This window comes from Chroicocephalus ridibundus, chromosome 18 (assembly GCF_963924245.1).
Source record: "Chroicocephalus ridibundus chromosome 18, bChrRid1.1, whole genome shotgun sequence".
NCBI lineage: Eukaryota > Metazoa > Chordata > Aves > Charadriiformes > Laridae > Chroicocephalus > Chroicocephalus ridibundus.
This window is the reverse complement of record NC_086301.1, coordinates 4,041,674-4,057,313: the sequence shown is the minus strand read 5'-3', so window position 1 is coordinate 4,057,313 and position 15,640 is coordinate 4,041,674. Positions and strand designations below refer to the sequence as shown.

At 43.5% G+C, this 15,640-nt stretch overlaps 1 long non-coding RNA gene across 2 annotated transcripts in view; it reads left to right on the top strand.

The window, feature by feature from the left end:
• The window catches only part of LOC134524922 (uncharacterized), an 88,207-nt gene that overhangs the window by 23,169 nt on the left and 49,398 nt on the right, over nt 1-15,640 (top strand). For both annotated transcript variants that reach the window (XR_010073633.1, XR_010073630.1), the window contains exon 3: nt 7,523-7,583. This is a non-coding gene — a long non-coding RNA (uncharacterized LOC134524922). The remainder of the gene's footprint in view (nt 1-7,522; nt 7,584-15,640) is intronic.

Genomic DNA, 15,640 nt, shown 5'->3' with positions numbered 1-15,640 from the left:
TCATCCGTGGGGAAACAGACTGACTGTGAACAACAAGGCTATGTACTGCAGGAACAGCGCTGGGGAGTCAGTGGGTGAACGGCTGGGTAGGTTGTGGAGGCAGCAGGATCCGCATCAGAGTCTGCTCTGACCTTCTGTGTAATGCTGGCCATAAGACTTCCCTGGCTGAATTGCATCTGTCTAGATAAAAAATATCTATCCTTGATTTTAAAACGTTGAGTGATGGAAAAACACCCACTGTCCTTCAGAAGCGCTTCCAGGGGTTAATTGCCTTTGGCTGTTAAAAATGACTGTCTTATTTTTGGTCAAAATCTACTTAGCTTTAATTTCCTTGTCATTGCTTTGGTTATACCTCTGTCTGTAGACGCAAGAGCTCTCATGAAAATTTTTTGTAGAAGTCTTTGATGCCCAGCTATGATATGCTCCAAAAGATGCTCTAAGAGCCATCATCTTCCAGATAAGACGTGAAACTCCGATTGGAACCATTTGATCTCTCTCAAAAACCATACTTTTTAAAGAATGTGCCAAAATCCATTCTGGTTTGACTAACCACAGACTCCCCCTCCGGTATCAGTGTCATAAAATGCTTTTAACAGTCCTGGTCTGACGCAGTGATCTCCCTGCATGCACATGCCTTCGTGTCTCCATTGGCTGAACATTGTGCTATTTTCCCTGTGATAGCTAAGGCAAAGTTAGCCCTAGAAGGGATGAAATGAAACCAGTGTAAAGGTGCGTGATTGAAAATATATAGAGGTTAAAAAGTCCCACCCACTGTGTCCACGCTTGGTGGCAAGTCATATAACTGTACCAGCATAGTTGAAGGGATATAATCCTCTTGTGGTAGGTGCTATTAGTGTTATTGTGTAATATTATTTGTCACTGTGTGGTACTTAACAGTTACTCTAAGTAAAGTGATTAAGCACTGTACCACATGGCTCTGTATCAGGTGAGCCCGTGGAGTAAATCAGTGCTGTCTGTCAGTCCGGTTCTTTGTGTGGAGTCTGAAGGAATGACTCCCATGGTGTACTGGGCTCATTTTTAATCCTGCAGATGTATTTGGTGCAAGCTAAACGTGGTCCTGTCTCAGCATCCCTGGTCTATGACCAGGAATTCTGCTTAGTGCCATCTCTGCCAGCATCCTTCTTTTCCTTTCCACCCTTCAGTTTCTTTCTTACTCCAAACACCGATTTTCACCAGTGAATAGGTTAGATCTGCTCTGGACGGGGGTCTTCACAAGGCTGATACTTTTCCTTTCCTTCCTAATCATACACGTCCTGTTTTCTCACAGTTATAGGTTGGCTTTTCTCAGGGTTATCAGAGCACAGCTCATCCATGATTTGAGTTCTTTGGTGATAGTGAAATCCTTCCAGCTACAACTGTAATTAAGTTGAACTTTTTTGAAGGACAGCTGGGGAGACTTTCACAGGGTAGCGTTTAATGGTTGAATTTGTCCCAGAACCTTCACCAAATGTCTTGGTTTTCACCTTCACATTCACAGGTGTAGGAGATGCCATGCAAACATTTAGGACTCGATTCTCTTCTCACTTATGGTGCTGTCTTGAAGAAAGGCAGAGAAATTACCTGGGTTATATCAGGGTAATTCATGTGTTTGTAAGAGGACAGTTGGGTTCCTGGGTTGCTGGATGGACAGTATGCAGTTTCAGTCAAGCTGTTAGGTATCTGAAGGTGTCAGGGCTATTCTGTAATTGAACTACGATGCGTAGCAAGGGGACCCAGGGTCCTGCTGGGGTTTTTCTGTGCCGTCTTCCCAGCGTACGTGCCTGAGTGGGGCAATGCGCCCCATCTCCCCTTCTCCAGAGCAGGTGGACAGGGCAGCGGCTCCAGTTCTCCCACTCCCTGACTCTCCCAGCAGCGTTGCTGCAACAGGACGTTGTGATTTACAAGGACGGGCCAGCAGGAAATTCCTACCTCCGCCCCCCCGGAGAAAGGAGGAAGCGGGAGAAGCGCCGTGACTCAGAGTCACGCCTGAGTCACTGCATACGCGGTTCCTGGGGTGGTGCTCAGCTCCCACCAGCCCTTATCCTGACCCTGCGCACAGTCCCGGTCACCAGCCCCTAAAGTGCAGCTGGAATTAACTTACACTCCTGCACCGATGCCTCTCGTTATTTGAGGAGGAAAATGAGAAGCTGCATGCAGAAAAAGACTGGATTCGGTTAATGCTATTCTTTAATACATGAATAAACAACTTATGTCAGGTGCCTGGCAGCTTATGATAATCAAGGGGGTATTTATTGGAGATCAGAAAATATACTTAGTTGAACAAGTCTCTCTTCTGTCTTTGGCTTACCACAGACTCGCTGAAATTGGATGGGGTCATTTGCTGTCTAGTCGCAGATAATAAATCAAAGGGCTGAAGAAATGGCAGGAGAAAGGGCATGAACTGACCAAACATTTGGCTTATTGTAGTAAGCATCAGCCCAGCCAAAGTGAAACTTTCCCAGCAAATTTTCACTTATCTCAAATCCAGTTATTCCCTGTAGGCAGCTGAGTTGTCTAAGTAAATAGAGGTCACTTTACCTTGACTAAACAATGACTTTGCTATAGTCGGTGCCAGCTATGTTGCAGTTACAAAATGTGCTTTAAAGCCTTGTTGGTAGCAGGCTGCCAGGGTGAATGAACCAGTCAGTCTGGTCTACTTTGGGCAGGATTTAGGATGCTTAGTTAGATGAAGCGGTGGTTGGATCAGCTGATCCCGTTCTTTGAGTGGGGATATAGTACGTAAACGAACAGACGTGTATAAGGAGGAAGCGGACAGGAGCTGGGGGAGTGGAGAAAGGATGACTTTCCTCTGATGTCAAAAATCCCATCATTCAGTGCTCGCAGTCAGAAAGACAAGAGGAGAAGAATGTGGAGAGGGAGAGAGGGAGAAGAAATGAAGGGAAAGGAGGCACTCATTTTCCTCCCTAATCCTGTAGGCTAACACTGTCCACCCTAATTGGATGGAGAAATGAGCCTGATCCCGAGTGCCAAGTTCTGAACAGCCTTCCAAGCCCCAGGGATTGTTCACAACCCCATCCCGATCTGGACTTGGTTAGTACTGTCTTGATATGAATAATCAGGTAGATAAAAATTGTCAAGAAACTTACTGCAGTTTCCACGGGGCTCTCTTTGTGTTATCTTTTGTTTCTGGCAATTTTAATTTTCTGATCACTGTCTGTGTTTGTCAGAGGTGTTAGATATCCAGCTCTCCTAGGATTTCTGCAGGGCTGTGAGAAAGGACCAGAGCTGGCTGTAAGTGAATTAGCTCGAGCACCAGACGCAGGAGAGCTGGAGTAGCCCGGAGCTCTGCCCGGGTTGCTAATTCTTCCTTCCGAGGGGCTGATTTCAAAAGGTGCCAGATTTGTCCTTCTTGCATTTCGCTGTGTGCCGTTGCCTGTAATTAGTTTCTTGACTGAAAAAGCTTTCTCAACTGGAAAAAAAAAATAAAAAAGGAAAGAAAAAAAAGCCAAAAAACAACCCCACACATTTTTGGCAATGGGTTGTTTTTCTAAGCAATTAATTAAGCGCTGATTTCAAAAGAATTTGAATCCTCCTTCCACTCTGTGTCAAGCATGGATTTTGTATTAATCACTTCACTACACTCTGACTGAATAAGGACTGAAAAAGATGCATAGAGTAAAAATTTCCTCAGGAAATGAATCAGACAAGGAACCTATGCCTCATCTCGCCTCCTACAAATGAAGAAAGAGAGGATTTTGTCAATGGTGGGTCAGTTTACAAATGTGTCCTTTGCAGTGTGAGTCATAAGTAGTGATACATTTCACAGCAATGCAACCACAGATGCAGTTTAAATCCAGGACCGAATGCCAGCTAAAGATAAATAGAAATGAATCCTCATGCCTGTAATAGTAATGAGAATGAAAATGCAACCTGTCAGACCTGCTTCTGTGTCAGCCAGCTCTTGCTGCTTTTTAAACCAGTGTCAAAATTCTTGCTCACCTTAATGGGAGCAGAATAATCCCTCAGGACATGGTCTTGTGATTTCTAGTTGCTGATAAGCGAGGAAGAGGTGTGGATTTTGACAAGATGGAGCTGGTAGAGAACCTGCCCTGCTGTGGGCACCTTTAGCGTTCTGCACTGGAGCCCTAAGGAGAGGGGACGGTGTTTCAGGGGAGTATGGTCTCCAGTCAAATGTGAACGCTCCCGGGGGGGAATCACCTCCTTATGGGGAGGTGATAAAGGAGCTGGGAGCAGGTGGGAAGCAGCGCTGTCTCTGGAGCTGCGATGTGTTACTAGTTTTGAGATTTCCAAAATGATGGACAAATATTTTTTTTTCCAAAAGCGCCAGCCTTTGTTAGTATTATAGCTGTTGAGAGATGCGTAAAAACTGTTGTCATGAAAGTAACATCAAGATTTGTTGGGTTTTTTTTGGTTATGGGTGAGATAATGAAATTTAGCAGAAAATCTGAGCTGAAATACAAAAATTGTAATAGTTTTCACTGGTGCCACTTTCCCCAGTTTATTCTGAGACTAACCCTTGGAAGTGTGTTAGTACTGCTGTTTTTCTTTTTCGTGTCTAAGTTTCCTGTAGTCATCTCTAGCTTGCCAGGCTTTAAAAATGTTAGGCAAGACATCAGATGTGGATCAGATATCTACTGGGTCCACCCAAGCCAGTGGCACTGTCACAATTTATTACTGGCCAAGATCCATGCATTGGTGTCCGAAAGTGTAATAAGATGAATAGCTGAGATGCTGCAGGTCTTTTTCTTAAGGATAATGGCCATCCTTGGAAAGATCTTCCTATTAAACAAGTTCATAGACACAGATTGTAGTATATTTATTTATTAGTGTATGTGAAGTCTTTCAGTCTCTAAGCTGAAAGACCATCACAGCTTGCAAATATGAGCATGTTCCTTTGTAACAGTCGTGACACTGGGGCAGCACTGAAAGGTTTGAAATGGGATGGAGGATGGCAGACCTGGAGTCAAATTTAAATTTTCTAAGTCACTGGCCAGCACTTTAACCATCAAGATCAATCCTCTTCTCTTTAGGGTTAAACGTTTCCTCTTACAAAAAGAGCCAGAGGCTCTTGATTATCCATGCAAAACAGGCCAGGGCTTTGATTTGTAAGGTTTTGTCTGACACACTTTAAAATGGATGAAGCTCAATTTAGATTCCAGAAGAAAATCTAAATTTGATGGTTGAGACGTATACCCACTTTTCTCTCTTATCCCGAGGCACCGTTCTCCACCCTTCCCCTTTCCTCCTCAAAAAATGATACCGCCTAATGCTTTGAACCAAGAAAGCATATTTCAAGATCAGCGTGGAACAATTAAACCAATGATCTGTACGCTTCAAGGAGAAAACTGAGCTGCAGTAGCTCTGCTTTGACAGGTCTTTGGAGGATTTCAAGGAAGTTACACCCACTTCATTCATGATAATCGGCTGTTTAACGCAGAGCAGCTCAGTGTTATGAATGAAAGGGAGCATGTTTTGGCTTGCAGAACAACTCACAAATCTAATGCTTCACTCGTCAAATAACCAGCCACATTAAAAAAAAAAATCTGACTTCATTCTTGAAATGAAATTAATGAATCGAGATTCAGTGAAAAAAAAAAAATCCCGACATCTAAAACTGCATCCTCTCTTCCTTTAGAGATCCAGAAACATTTTACCTCTCCTTACTGTGGATTTGTGAGTCTCTGTGACTGGATGGACAAGTAGGGGGAAAAAGTGCAGCCTCTGAATGGACTTTGATGCAGCTAAGGCCAGGTCTTGGCAGGTTTTGTGTATTCAATCAGAACATGCCGAATTGCTGGACTTCATATTATTTTGGTGGCAAAAGGGAAACAGAAGGAAAGAGAATATTACGGGTGGTATATGGATCTATGGAAATAATAAATTTTCATTTGGATGACATTGTAGGGTCCCTTGGAGAAGCTGTGGGCTCTGTGCTGTGCCTAAGTAGCCCTGCTGATTAGAAATACATTGAGTTTTGCTTATTGAACCTGGTTTTGTGGAACACCCTGAATTTCCCCAGGTGTCACGCGGCTGCTGGAGCTGCCGTCGCAGGTGCCTTCATGTCTTCTGGCAACACTGGGTTTATAGACTCTAGAGAGTCTTGGATGATAGAGGGACTCCTGGGAGGTCATTGTAGGCAAATATCATTTAGGATATTTTGAATTAAAGACAGCAGTAAAGATAGTTTAAGGCTGTCTTTCTACCTTTCCTTATTCCCAGTTCATTTGGAAATCAAATGGCTTTCTGGAGGAGCAAAGTGCACATCCATCCTGCTGTCTCCTTTAGCTGGCAGTGATTTGCCTGTGCCTGGGCAGGAAGGAGCACAGTCACTTTGATCAAATAAAGACCCAGAGGTGGTTGCAAAACGTTTGACGTGGAAGTGAACTGAATGTTTATTAGTTGTAGTTTTGGAAGAAATGTGTATAATCATTTCCCCTGCTGGTTCTCATCTAGATTTGGGGTAAAAGTGCCAGATGCAATATGTTTCTTTTTAGCAGCATTTTAGAAAGCATTAATTGTTTTCAACATTTTTCTTCTGAGAGGAATATATCATCATGTTTATCTGAGAAATACATGGTGCTATATGTTGACTAAGTGATTTTCCCAAGAACGGGTCAATGGTAAAAACTGGGATTAAATCATTACAGCAGTTCTGTCTTCTGAGCCCAAGAGCATCAAAGCATCTCTCTCCGTCTTAGTGTCTAGGTAACTTCCAGGTCCATAGTACTCAAGCACCCCACAGCACCACATCACCACAAACGAGAGCAGAGCTGTCCGTCTTGCCATAATAGGTGGGGAGCTGATGCACCAGAGGAGTACATGGCTTGCTCAAGATCTTGGAGAAACTCTGTAGTATTTGGGCTTGGATGGGCTTTGGATCCGTTTGACTTGAGGATGCCAGTCTGGTGTAGTAGTAATAATCAGTAATGCTATATTGAGAGACCTCTTTTGCTTCTGCAAAAATCCCAGAAAATCATAACAGAACAAATAAGAACCTAACTGATTTTTCATAATGCATACAGAGCAAGAGGCAGAGAAGGTGCGGTTCAGCTGTAGGTAGAGGAATCATGGGAGAACTGTGCATCCCTTAATACTCAAATTGATGCATACATTGAACATTATGCATGAGTTTCTGGAACTGACCTCTGACAGAGTGAGTTTTACTCAAAAGGAAGCTAAACAAAATCAATTGGAGAAAAGTCAATTCCACGTGAGGGTCTTTCATCTTTGTTCAGCAGCTGAGAGACTCTGACAGAAGGTGGGAAAACAATTTTTCTCATCCTTTTTGCACAAAAATAATTCCCAGAACAATATTCAGCTAAATCCGGGATCTCGCTAGAGCCCTTTTCACTTAGCAGTATAAAAAAAGAGCAGGTTGGCTGTAATCCCCTGCCTTGTGCCCTGCAGGGGAAACGGCTGAAGGCAGAGCAAGGCAAAGGTGGGTTGGATGGTGCCTAGGAAGGGAAGGAGCATGGGGGATCGCTTCTTCGCCTGCTGCGTACAATAAACTAATGTCCTTCTTTCTTTTTCTACTCTATAGAACTGTGTTTGGGGAAATCAAGAACTGAACAGATCCTTTTTTATTTCCACTCATTTTCAGGGTGAGTGAATTCTCTTGTCTTCTCTACTGCTGTCATGTCCTGTGCGGCTAAGAAGTGTGACTTAAGGTTCAGAGGAAAATCTCTCTTTTTTTAATCTTTGCACTGATAACACTGCGCTTAATTTAGCAGCAGTGAGGCAGAACATTTGGATTTTGTCATCCATTTCCGAAACTATTGTTGGCTGCTTATTTCTTTGTTCCCCCTCGTATTGCTCCTTTTAGATTTACATTTTATTGTAGGTGCCAAAAGATAAGTTAATGCCAACTTGATGATTAATTAACTAATACTTGCCTCTGTCCTAAGATGGAAAGCCTTTATCTAAGTAACCTATTAATTGTTATTTTATTTATTACTGCATGGGTACATCTAAATGGATTTGAGTTCTGCCCTCCTGAGAAATTTGGGCAAGAATTTATAGTAACAGGATGAAAGAAAGCCAAAGGAACCTTAAACTTGTTATCAGAAAGTATGTCTTAATGTCGGGATAATGTTTATCTCTATTTTGCAAGCCCCAAGCAGTACCACAGTCACATTGTCAAAAGTGACTGGTAATACGCAGTCCTGAGGCTTTCTGACATGCTCGGAAATGCAACAATCAGTAAAAAGCTTGATTTTTCAAGAGGCTGTGAGAATTGCTCAGGCATTCTTAAGGCATCTCAGCCCAGTTGCCCAAGAGAGAGACTTCCAGCCTACCTGACCTATGCCACGAAGGTGCCGCGTGTAGCTCTGCGGAAGTTACCAGGAGCCTCTGCACTGCTCGTGGTGGTACGCGGCCCTTCTTTCCTGAGCTGGTAATTGGCTGCAGACATCTCATCTCAAGTTAGTGTCTTTGCAGCAGGAGGTTTGGAATTCAAGATGGAATTGAGAGGTGCCTCTCACTGTGGGAATCGTTATTCGAAGTGCCATAAATGCATAGCATTAATACAAGACCAGAGATGTAAATAGGTTTAACTGAATAAATGAAAAAAAAAAAGGAGGAAAATTGGAATAAATTTATCGGTGGTGAGATTGATTACCTCATTCTCTTGAAATTCTGATTAGACAGTAGGAATGAGGTAACTGCATACTTTATGGTACTTCTGAGAATCTCGCCTGTGGGCAAAAATGAATGCTGTGGAAGTGAGAGGTATTATACATAGCAGGTAGAATTCCCACCATGAAGAAATGGTAGGACACCATGTAACAGCCAGTGCTTAAGACTTACAGGAGCCCTGTACATAAAGGTGAATTAACCCAGCCAATCCATTTGCAAAGGGCTTCACCTTTGGAGATTTGAAATACCTCTCATGGCATTGAGATTCATCTCTCTCTATTTCTCTACTTATGTATGTTCTAGAAGATATAACACATATCTAATTGATGTCCCCAAGTGCTATTGCAGATTAAATATTGAATGCACATATGCCCACTGTGTAACATAGCGAGTAACACATATGGGTGTAGATAGCAGGATAATATGGCTTGCAAGCTGATGAATAATATAATATAATATAATATAATATAATATAATATAATAAGCATACCAGCTTTGTTCTGCTACTCTTGAATTGTGGGCTCAAATGCCTTTTGCTTTTATTAAGCCCTGTGCGTGAATATGTTGACACCTGTTAATCTGCTGAATTCATTGGCGCCTAATTTAGAAGTGTACCGAGTTTTCAGAAGTCTTATAACTACCCTTGACTTCGGTGGGATTAATCTGTTCCTGGATTATGTGAATAATGGGCTATTTTTAGGGGGGAGGGAGTAAGGGAGATCAGTGGCAGAGTCAGGAAGTTAAGGGAGGAAAGTCTACATTTCCCACCCCCCGAAAAGGGAAACTTTTACCCCCACACCATTTTCTCCTGATGATTAACAAAATAGGTTTGCCTTGAGCTTTCACAAAGCAAAATGCAGAGCTTTGAAGGATTTGGCAAGATGAAAGAAGAGTGGTAGGCAGCAGCAGCAGTCATGGTAGCATCTTCTTTCCATCAAGCATCTCAGGAGTTAGTGCGGTTGCCTCAGATGTGGGACGCCCCGGTTCGATTACCTCCCTTACCTTTAGGAAATTTGAACCACATCCAGCTCGCAGGAATGTGTGCTGAACTCCAGCCTATGTTAAGGCTGTTCCACTTTGCATGAATAACTATTGACAGAAGCAAGGTCTTAAGGCGGGTATTCACCTTCCTGCCTCCTCCAGTGATTGTACTAATGATTTGACTAGTGAAATGTTTTATTTTGGTGACTATTTACATTGAGATTATGGCTTTGAGGACTGTTTGTGCATTTTAATTGCTGCCTATTTAATGCAGAACGTATACACAGTCCTTGAAGCAGGGATGGGAGCCCAGGTTTCCCCTTTGCCAGGTGAGTGCCGCAGGCAGCACGTCGGGGAGCTGTGATCCATCTTTCAGTGCGCTTAGTCTTTCCATCTTTTTTCCACAACTTCAGCAGGAAGTGCAGTGACACTAGAAAGCAGCTGACAGCCAGCTGATCAAGGCACTGACCTCTAAGGTTTGGAGAGCCTAGATGGGCGACGCGGTCTTCTCTGTTTCCTTGGTCTTCTCACCACTGGTCTTCTGCAGAAATGGAGGATGGTGTGATCTGCTTTCAGGGCTTTGCCTGTAGTTGGCCGTGGTCATTGCATTTTATGCATGGCAGCAAACTGGGCAGCTAAGGCTTGAGTCTGATATTTTGAGAATCTCTCTCTTGGGCACCTCATGCCCATATTTCTGTGCAAGGATCTGAGTCATTTTGTGGAATGAGCCTGAGACCATTGGGGCAGATTTCTTGCAGTGGGAATTTTACCTGCGAGAGTCGAAGCCCCTGTGCAGTTCTCATGGGCCTCTTTGCAAGCCACAGATATGGTGGGGGCGTTATACTGGTAGCAACTATTCCCTCTTTTACAAATCTAAAGGGAATTCCCAGTAGATGCAAAACAGCTCTAGGAGTATTTGTGGAGAGCTTTCCTAATTTACAGGAGTTGCTGAATGTTTAAAAGTTGTGCCAGTGGACCAATGTCCAGCTCTAAATTTGGAGGGTGTTACGCTGTGCCTCTGGGCTGTGGGTCCTGATGGCTTAGCATATAGGGGTCTTTCTCTTGGATTCTCGAGCAGCTGGCAAAAGCAGGGGGATTTTGCGGCTTAGAGCTAGTGGAGGTAACAAAAAGCAAATGTCATTTGAGGCTGAAGCTGAGGGGAAGCCACACTGATGTTTTGGATGAGCCTGTTTCTTGCACAATGCTCTCTGCTTATGCATGATCAGATAACTGTGGAAAGAAGTAAAAACAAAGTCAAGTCTCCACTATACAACAGAGAGGAAATAGGAACAAGGTGTCCAAAAATGTTAGGACCATCTGGTTTAGGAAGATGAATTAGCTGTATCTTGCATTAATATATCTGCTTTGTATTAAGTCCTTTCACCCATAAGATACTGTGACTGTGCTTTCTCTGTTTTAAGTTGAATGTTCTTAATACTATATGTGAAAATATTGTGCAACTTGCTGAAACTTCTGAGCCTTTTCCTACACCAGTAGATGGTGAGTGGAGCAGCAATGCTTGGGAGAGGTTTTCCACTGTGATTGCCCAAGAAAGTTACTGTGCTGCCTTGTAGGAAGAGACATGTCTGTTAGCGTGCGTTAGTCCCGTTGCATGAATAGCAGTGCCTCTGTGCTGACATTATTTGGAGGTTTCTAATTCACAGCAGTTTGAGGCATGCTTTTAGGGGGAACGGGGAGTTAATCAGGGAAGGGAAGGCCTGAGGGAGAACTGCTAAGGGGTTTGTTCAAAGAATCATCAAGATGCCATGAGCCTCACTGGAAGGGTGAGTGTTAAGGCAGCCTGTCCATCCCGCTCCTACTGGAGATGCCTGGCAGATTGATGGGGTTTAGTCAATGTATTCCTCCCCAGAGAGGCTTTCTTTCTCAGAAGGGTCTTTGATCAGGGGGAGGAGGTGGAAATAGTAGCTTTGGGTCCTGCTGAGGTCTGTCCTGGGTCTACATGCTTTCCTAGGGACTTGACTCTCTTGTAGGGACTCTTTCTGTAGGTCTACACTCTTTCCTAGATACCTATCCTTTTTCCCTAAGCCTCTGCTCTTTCCTAGAGATCTGTGCTCTTTCTCTAGGCATTGTTCTTCTGCTGAGGATCAGCTGAGCAGGCTCTGTAGCCTCTGTAGTTCTGAGCCTCATTAGTATTAGTGTGTTTACAGCATCAGAGAGAGCAGAGTTCTACGCTGCAATAGCTGTTGAGGCACACAATTATTAGCACATTTGCAGAATCTGAGAGAAGGGGCCTGTGGCTGCAATAGCTGGACAAGACTCACAGTTATTAGCATCTTAATAGTATCAGAGAGGAGGTTTCGAGACTGTAAGAGCTATGGAAGCTCACAATTGCTAGCACATTTGCAGTATGAGTGAGGCAAGGCTCATGATGTTTATTATATTGCCCGTCAGTCTGTGTCCTGACACTGCTCAGTCATGCATGCTAGGAACAGCTTATCCATAGTGCTCAGAGAACGGTATGCCAAAATCCTCTTGTAGTCCATCAGCAAGGCTGTTGGAGGACCTCACAAGGCTATAAAAGGAACAAAACTATATTAGTATCTGTCCCCACTTTTTCTTTCCAACAGGCAGAGATATTCACTGTGATTAAATTGCTGGAGCTTTGTAGGAGGTTAAGAACTTAACAAAGGGACTTTATCACACAAGATGGGCTGTCGGGAGAGATTCTCCCAAGAAGTTCTTCCTCTGAGATGTTCGCATACCTGTATTCTGGGTGTCACAAACCAAACACAGTACAGTACTATCCAATAGACCAAGGAACAGGGCTTTAATGTTTTCAGCAAGTAGTATCTGGTTCGGGTTGTTTTTATCTCATTCCTTGCCTGTGCTTGTGGCAGAGGAAATAGGACGGGAGTGCCACGCACGTGTTTCACACTCCAGATTTCTAGTGAAATAGGTCTCTCTTGGCCATGGTTATGAACTGTCCGTATTAAACTTTGTGCCTTGCTTACTTGTCGATGAGTTTTCCAGTATCCTTAAATGAGATACGAATTGAGAGGCTAAGGGCATTTAATACAGGAGGAGTCAGGTGTGGGCGTGGGACAACAGATACCTTCACTGATAAAGATTCTCCTATTCAGCTGTCTTTTAAATGAAACGCAGATGCCCTGAGTTCCAGCCTATGCCTGAACCACAAGACTAAAGGAAGGAGAGAGTATATATGTTTATTTGAGCCCCTGGTTATATTGCTGGCAATGTATCGCTAGTTTCCATTCCTATTTTTTGTTCTCTTAGCAATCCATTTGCTATTGCCCTTTTCTTCCTCACTCAGCCAGTAATCAACACACTCCAAAACACAATGGATTCCTTTTTGCGGTGAATCCCCTACTTGATGCAAACATTCGCTGGCCTCATTTCTTTGGGATACGTTTCAATGGGAAGAAGAGGGGAAAGTATTCCTTGTTCCTAGTGAAAAATTGCACTGGCAGCCTGGGTTATTTTGTCGGACGTGTGGCTTTAAGTGACGCCTTTGCCATCTGTTCTGTCTGCTAATTATGAATGCAAAACAAACGTAGCCCACAATTGCTTCATTTAGAATAAGGGAGATGGCAGTGACCAAAATAGTTTTATTTTGGTGTCAGATGCTCTTTTTATTTCTCCTGTCTCTTCCTAATCTAAACCAGGTCTGAAGCACTTCTCCGTCTTCCAGTTTGCAGCAATAGACGTTGCTATGACAAATGAGACCATCTTCTACATATTCTTCCTTTAGGCCTTTTAAAGGGACGATCCCACACGAGCAAGGAAAGGGAAAGGGCTACACTTCTTGAACTGTGAGGGCTGGTTTCAGATTTCACTTTTTTACTTCAATTACTCTGGTCTTAGATCTGCAAGTATCTCAGAGACATCGGGATTATCTCTAGAAAGCTGGTCAACAGGGTGTGAACCGCTTTCTCAGTCTGTTCCGTCCCTCTTTGCTTTTACCGGGGCAAGCTTTGTAGCCATTTTGGAATAGCACGGTGGTAATGAATGATGCATTCTCCTGTTGCTGTGTCCAGCAGCTGAAGAGGTGAATTTTCTTGGCTTTTGATTGTGAGCCCAAAGGTTTTTCTCCGTAAGTGAGCCATCACTGAAGGTAGGTAATCCATGTCCTTCAGTGACTGTGCACAGACTGGGTTATAAGAAGCCCCTCCATTTGCTAGTTAGGTGCTTCCTGCTGTTTAGCATTCCCTAAGTTGCTGCTGACTTACTTCAAGCCAGGGCTGTGGCAAATCATAGAGGTATCACTAGCAGCACAGCCATGGGTTGAGGTGACCTAGATTTAGAAAACGGCGATGAGATGAAACGCTCACTGCACTCTGTTCTAAGGGGACATGCAGCCAAAAAGCTGAAGTGGTGGAACAATTTCTCTTTAAGTCGTTTGGGCTGAAAGAGGCAATTTTTTCCCCATTCGGTGGCTCTATGATATGTGTTGAGCTGTGACCCCTTTTGTTTCACTTGTCCTTTCTCTAGTCTCAGGCCAAAGAGCTTGCCCATCTCCTCGCCATGAGGGTTCCCACCCTCCCCAATAATACTGGCTGCTTTCAGAGATACATCTGCTGTGCTTCAACCCTTCTTGCTTTGGTATTGAGCATGTAGACACATGTCTCTTACTCCTCCGTCTTTCCCTCCCTATCCATCACTCTTGCTGTGATAATCAGCATGCTTCACTTTATTTTCTGTCTGGCTTTGTGTTGAACAGAAATGAGGTTACAGTATTTTTATACTTGCTGTAAAGCAATGTATTGGACAGTAGAAGACCTCTCTTCTTCCTCCCCACAAATCTTCTCCAAGAAAACTTCTTGGTTTGTGCCTGACTATTTTCTTTCCAAATTATTTCAAAATCCTACTCACTACTTCAGAGTATTTTCCTGAAGTTCTGATTATTTCATTGTTTTCCCCTTTGAGGTTGTACAGGGAAGGAGCGGCGAGGTACACTGTCTCAGTAAGATACTGTGTCTGGAAAAATCTCATTCACCATTTTCAGATCCCAGCAAACTCTCATTAGCCCATCTGAGGCAGAAATATGTGGAGTGCTACGTCACGTCCGGGGTGTGAAATGCCCAAATCAGATATTAAAAACTGTCTGGGATGTCTTCCAGCAGACAGGTCCCAAACTCTGTCTCTCTGTCTTCGAACACTGGGCAGTCAGATCAGGATCCTGTCCTAGGCTGGAGGCCACCTCTGCTACAAAACAATTACTGAAAATGCTTCAGGATCTTACAACACGAGAGTTAAAGATCTTGCTGGTGTGCTGGGCCTGAAGGATGATCTTGTGGTTTAAGCATTTGGACTGGAACCAAGAGATGTGAGATAAATTCCAGGCTCTGTTGTGCACTTCCTCTGTCAGCTTCTGAACATCGCTTCTTCTCTCCGCGCTTCCATTCGCTGCCCGTAAAACGTCACGTTCTGCTCTCATGATTTCAGTAGTGAACTTGCAATACTGAAAGCTCTTGGTCGATGACACAGGTAATTTTTTGAAAGCCTTAATTTTAGGCCTAAAATATTGCTCTAGCCCCATGCACTTACAAGGGGGGAAACCGTTTAAAATTTAAAAGTAAGGGCAGAAAAGCTCTGACAAGTTTGAAGGGCACAATGATTAATGTTATTTACTAAACCTGATGACAGTGAGAAAGAGCCTGGTTCAGAGTGGTTGAGGGGTAGCAATGCTGGGAAATGAAGGTAGGCTGTATTTTTCCTCTGGGATCAGTTAGATGCCCAAGGAATGAATGTCCATGAGCAATGCTAAAAGGCTGGCCAAGAAGAATCAATTTTGCATGCCTACATAGCTGTATTTTAATAAGTGTTAAATGCAGCAGTTCTGATTATTGTAATCCACTTACTTGGAGAAGGACTTCGCAAATGACAGTCACAATCTGATGGAGAAGACGGGGATGAAGGTTTGTCTCCCAGGTACCTGATATGGACACTTGCCAGCTTTCTGTTAGGAGGGAAGGGAAGAGGGAAAGGCAGTTGCTGGAGACTTCTGTCAGGTGTGTCAATGTCTCTTTCATACTAAATTCATTTGTAGGTACTTGTACGTTTG